Raw genomic sequence first — 6,246 nt, forward strand, 5'->3', positions numbered from 1 at the left:
GAAAACGTGCAGCCGGACCCCGGGGATCCCCTCCCGGCCAGAGGTGCCCTGGGGACATGCAGCGCCCGGCCTGGTCGGGCTGGTGATGGACACGCGGCCGCCGCGACCCCCAGAGCCGGGCTAGAGCCACGGCCAGCCCCAGCCCCTTCAGGGGCTCCGGGTTCCTTCAGCTCCAAGCCCTGCGTGTCCCCACTGAACTCCTCATCCCCCTTCTTAGGGGGTGTCTCTGGACAGGGCTTGGGGACCAGCTGGGCAGCAGCGAGTTAAATGGTGGGATCAGTCACAGTGTCATGGAATGGTTTGAGTTGCAAAGTCCATCGTGTTCCACCTACTCCATGGACAGGGACACCTTCCACTGTCCCAGGTTGCTCCAAGCCCCATCCAACCTGGTCTTAGACACTTCCAGGGTTCCAGGGGCAGTCACAGCTGCTCTGGGCACCCTGTGCCAGGGCCTCAGCATCCTCACAGAGAAGAATTTCTTCCCAACATCTAATCTCTCACTCCTCTCTGTCAATATGAAGGCAGTCCCCTTATCCTGTCCCTCCATCCCTTGTCCCCAGTCCCTCTCCAGCTCTCCTGGAGCCCCTTCAGGCCCTGGAGGGGCTCTGAGCTCTCCCTGGAGCCTTCTTTCCAGGTGAGCATCCCCAGCTTTCCCAGCCTGGCTCCAGAGCAGAGGGGCTCCAGCCCTTGGAGGATCTCTGCGGACTTCTCTGGACTTACTCCAGCAGCTCCACGTCCTTCTCATGCTGGGGGACCCCAGAGGTGGATAGAATACTGCAGGTGGGCCAGAGTAGGAGGGGAGAATCTGTGTGGAGAATCTCTGTGTGAATGAGAATCTGCTGTGTGGATGAAGGGCAAAGAATGCAAAATCACCCCTTCCACCGCAGGTCCAACACTGCCCCTTTCCCGCATGCCAAGGGTTTGAGATTCTGCTCATCCCAGTGCCTGGCTCCTCGTGATCCAAACGCGCTGGGAGTGGGAGCATGTGCCCGAAAATGCCCAGTCTGCACCCACTTCCCGCAGGGCTCCCGGCATCATTCCCCCATTCCCCAGGCTCCTTCCGCGGCTGCGGAAATTGGTAAATCAGCAAATCCCGCCGGCCCCTCTCCGGCTGCGCGAGGTGCGAAGGCCCCACCTGGCCGCCCACTCAGGGAAGTGTGAACTCACTCCACGCTCGGGGCCGGCCCTCCGGAGCCTGCCTGGCGGGCTTATCCCAGCTCCCACTTTATTTTAGGGAAAGTACTGATGGCTACGACCGCGGGGATTCCGGGAGGTGGAAATCACGGAGCGTTTTGCCCTCCACACCCGGCGCCGGGACGCACCGAGGAGGTGGGGGAGGTGGGCTGTGCGTGAGCCCCTGGGTGGGCTCCGCATGGAGGCGGATTTTCTGTTCACAGGGCAAAGGGCTGCGGGCTGGGGACAGGGGGACGAGACAGGGGACGAGCATGGGCAGGGACAGCGCAGCCGGGCTGGCCCCATCGGTCCGTCCGTCCGTCCGTCCGTCCGTCCCGCCGGCGTTGCCAGGTGATGTAATGCTTGAGCGAAAACACACGCGGTCGTTCAACGCCAGCTCCCCGCTCCTGAGGAGCGACGCGGGAGCAGATGGACGCGGGGATCGGCAGCTTCGCAGTGGCTCCAGCAGCCTCGGGGCCGGGATGTGGCCCTCGGGATGCGGGGCTGGCCGGGTGATGCATCCTCGATGGGAGCGTCTGCAAAACATGCAGAGAGCAGGGCTGGGAAAGCGGCCTCGCTGGGAATAAGAACTGGGGCAGTTGGCCGGCTCCGAGCAGCTCCTAGCCTTTGCCAGTGAAACGGCTCTGACTTTTGAATGCGTGTTTTGTACCTAGAAAGAATAGATGTGAGGCAAGATTTCCCCGCCCCTGGCACTGGCGCTGGGGAACGGGATCCAAACCTTTTGTGATTTGGCCGGGGCGCTCCGTGAGCCGCCCGCGGGGATGGGCTGGGAGCGCTGCCCCGAGCTCGCAGAGTGTCAGGAGGAGCTGCGGGAAGGGCGCAGAGACGGGCACGGTGTGACGGCAAAAGGGGCGAAGCAGAAAGCGCTGCCCACAGCGGGGCCCGTGCGGAAAAGGGGGAGTTTGCTGCACGGGGCAATATCGGGGTGAGAAAACCCACGGCGAGGGCTGCAGCAAGAGCACCTGCGGCCACAGCCTGTGCTAACATGGGGTCAGCTCCGGGAAGGATGGATGCTTCCTGCAGCCGGGCGGCGGCAGGTGTAGCTTACACACGGCTCCCCCAAACGCTGACATAGTTGCTGGGGGAAATGCCAAAGAGCCTTACGCGGCTGTGACACGCGCGGGGAGCTCTCCCGGGGGTAACACCGACGTGCAAAACACAGAAGTAAACACCCCTTTGCCATAGCTACGAGGATCCCCACACCTGCTGGGCCCCCCGGACCCCAAGCCTGCTGCTGGCGCTGTTGACGGCGTTGTCATAGGAAACGGCGCTGCCGGGGTGTGCCGGGCCCTGCGGCGGATGCGCTCAAAGGAAAGGTATGTGCGAGGGGCAGGTCACACGCATGGAGTGGCCTCGTCACCGTCCCAGGGAAGCTGAGGCTGGTACGTGGCTTTGGAACAGCCAAACTCGCCGCGATCGTGAGGGCCTGGAGTCTTCATTCCTCCCGTGTCTCTGGGGTGTGTGCCAGGAAGGTGGTGAAGGGAGCTGCCTCTTCTGATGCTGAGCATCCGTAGGTTTTCCTACCTTGGTTCACCACTGTGAACTGCTGACCAACAGCATATCCATCACCCCTGGATATGCTGTAGGAGGGACACTCCAAACCAGAGTGACAGTCTGAAAAGGACACCTCTGTCAGACATCCCAGAGAAAATCCTCTCAGGGCACGGAGCAGGAGGATTGTGAGGCATGGACAGGGCTCTGTGGTACCTGGCAATCAGGACATCTGCTCAGCCTTATTTTCAGCAAGCAAAACCTTCTTGTTTTGCCAAGTCGCCCGCTCAGAGGTGTTTTCACCAGCCCACTGTTGTCCCCATGGCTCTCCTGATGTTAGAACACCGAGGATCTGAGCATGGGTCCCCATCTCCATCTCCCCTGTGCATTCCAATGCATCCTCCAGCACCTTCCCTGGAGGAACATTTGCCCCTGTGCACAGCCCCACAGGGTACCCACATGGGGCAGCCAGGGAGCCATCCAGCCTCGGTGTGAGGCTGGAAGACACCACGGAGATATTCCAGTGTCATGGGAAGATCCCAGGATAGCAACATAGAAGCATGGAATAACCTGCATGGAAGGGTCCTTAAACATCATCTAGTTCCAATCTCCTTGCCCCCACTAATCCCAGGTTGCTCCAAACTCTGTCCAGCCTGACCTTGGACACTTACAGGATTGGATTTTCCCAATTGTCCCTGTACACTTGGTGCTGGGGTGTTTGTCAAGGCAGGAGAAGCATTTTCAGCTCTGCAGGGGCTGCTTGAGGACTGGGGGGGCTCAGGCAGCCCCTCCCTGGCAGGTCCCTTAGTCTGTTGCATTTGAAGGCTCTTGTGATCCCATCCATATCTGTCCTATCCTTGACTTTCCATGAGCTCCTCCTTCCCTGGCAGTCCCTTCCCACGGCTGTCGTGGGAAGGTTTTGCCAACACAATGATGCTGCTTGGAGGGAGCAGGGCTGGAGCAGCAGCCCAGAGCCATGGGGGGATGCTGTTCCTTGACATGACCAACAGAAACAGCATCACCTTTCCAGCACCAGAGAGCCACTTGAGATCTCTTGGGAATGTTTGTCATTGGAGACTCCTCTTGAGGAGAAGGGGAGACATCTTCCCCAGCCCCTGGCAGAGACCCCATCCCAGGTTTCTGTTTTCTGCTGGGCATGAACAACCAGGACCAGATCCATATCTCCTCCTTGGTAACCCATCCCTCCAAAGATGCTCTCCTTTTTCATCTTTCCACCAATTTTGGTGCCTGGTTCTGCTCCCCTTTGGCCCCCTTTCTCTCCTGCATCCATGACTGTGCCACTGCAGGCCACACTTGGCTGCAAGCTGTGCTCCAGCTCTCCTTGCCTTGGGCTCAGCAATGTCTGTGGTGGTGCCTACTCTGCAGGCTTTGCCTTTGCCCTTCCCTCGCGGATAACCAGCTCTCCATGTGCTTGGAAGAGCTGTGGATGTGGCCTGTGAGGCTGGATTGTGTTGGAAGTGGTGCAACCACAGGAGAGCAGATCTCCATCCTTGGGATCTCCATCCTTGGATGCATTCAAAACGTGCCTGGACACCGCCCTGAGCAGCCTGACCCGGCTTTGGAGTGCTCCGGGGCTGGGCTGGGGACCTCCAGGCATCCCTTCCAACCGAAATCCTTCTCTGGTTTATATCGAATTCTCTCTGGTATTTCTGCAGTTCTGGGAAGCCTTCAGTGGTGGGTTGTTGAACAGCCTTGATCTGATGCTGGCCAAGGAGGGATTTAGTGGTCCTGACTCCTTCCATCTCATTCACTTTGTCCTTCTCAAGGACAGCTGAACATCTGCTGCCCCTAGGTAACTCCAGGCCGCCGCTCCCCGCCTGGGTGTGAAACCTCTGCTGCCTCCACCCCCAGCTCTGACCTGCCCTTGGAGCTTGCAAGTGATTGTTTTCATCCTGCTCCCACTGTCTGGGGCTTTCCAAGCGTTGATTAAAAGGTACCATCACTGCAAAACGTGCTGTGCCTGAGTGGCTGCAGCTTTCAGCGAGGGAGACTCGGTGTTTACTGGAACGGTCAGCACCGATTCCCTGCCAGATGTCAGCTCTGACCCCCAGCAGTTTCAGCAGCAGATCCGCTTAAAAATGGGAAGATTGTTTTTTATTCTCGAAAGAAAGGAAAAAGATCAGGGCATGTTTATCATGGAGATATTGCTTTGTACTGCCTGTGCGCTCTGCCGTGCCCAAAGTGTGTTCAAAGAGACTCTCAAACCTCCTTTGTGCAGGGAGCAGGGCTGGAAAATCTCAACCCAGAAGGGGAGAACTGAAGCAAATCATGAGCGACCGAGCACAGAGATGGAAGTGGTTGCACTCAGCCAGAACATGAACTTTAGACACTGCCTGTGCTCCAGTTTGTGTCTGCAGCACAGAGAGGCCCTGAGGAAAAGGCGGTGGAGCTCTATTATCTCACAGCCAGATCCTTGTGGTGCTGAGGGGAAACAGAGAGCAGGCAGGGCTGGGCTGCCTCCCTCCCTCCCTTCCCACTGCACCCTGCAAATGCCAGTCAATGGCTCCCAGAGCCCTGATAATTCCGACCATGACTCACAGACCAAAAATCAAGAGCAGAGTTTCAAATTAAGAATTATTAAAAAAAAAAAATAGCACATACTGGGTAGGGTTTTTTTGTGTTCTGCTTTTTAAGCCATAAGGTTTATGCCTCTGGCTTTTCTGTGCATCCAGAAGGGCTCAGTCTGCCTTTCAGCAATGTGAAATATGAGCCTCCCTCAGGCACAGAGCTATGGGAGAAGGGAATGAGAGAACCTGAGAGGCGAGTGATGCATTTGCTGATGGTAACAACACTGTGGGTCCTCAGAGGATGTTCTTTCCGCAAAAATCCCTTGAGGGGAACTGTAACTCCCCACACGATTTGGAGAACAATGTCCTGCTTTGAGCTCACCTGGAGGCTGGAAGGGACTGACCTTGAGATGAGTTCCCTGTGCCAAAAACACTTGTCAAGGTGGGGATCTGGCTCAGCAGCCACCTCCAGCCTCCAGACTCCCAAAGAGGCACCACATGTGTGATTAAAAGCCTTGCAACCCTGAGACCTGGAATGTTCTTGTCTCTTTGCTGGGAAATGACAAATCCTGCAAAAAGGTAAAAAGGGGCTTTGCAGGTGGGTACATCAGGGCAGGCTGGTGCCAGGTCCCTCTGCCACCCTCCCAAAGCTGCCCAGGAACCTGCAGTTTTCCCATTATTTTCCCCCTTGGGAAAGCACCCGCTGCTGGGGACGGTCACCAGCCACAGCTCTGTCCTGGCAACTGGAAATGTGACTGTGGGATTGAATGGCTTTAATGAAATAACCTGGAGAGGAACCTGGGGAAGGGATACAGGAGGTCCTGGGTCTGGGGGACTGCCAGGCTGGTCTCCACAGCAATGCAGGGGTGGGGACAGAAGGAGAGGGCAGAGGGGACCAGGGAGTGGGATGAGAGGTGGCTGGACTGAGGCAAGGAGAGCTGGAACATGACTTGGAGCCACGTGCAGCAATGGGGTCATGGATACAGGAGAGACTTGGTACCCAAGGATGTGGGGGGGGGGGAAACCAGGTGTC

The sequence above is a fragment of the Lonchura striata genome, chromosome 19 (assembly GCF_050655825.1).
Source record: "Lonchura striata isolate lonStrDom1 chromosome 19, ASM5065582v1, whole genome shotgun sequence".
NCBI lineage: Eukaryota > Metazoa > Chordata > Aves > Passeriformes > Estrildidae > Lonchura > Lonchura striata.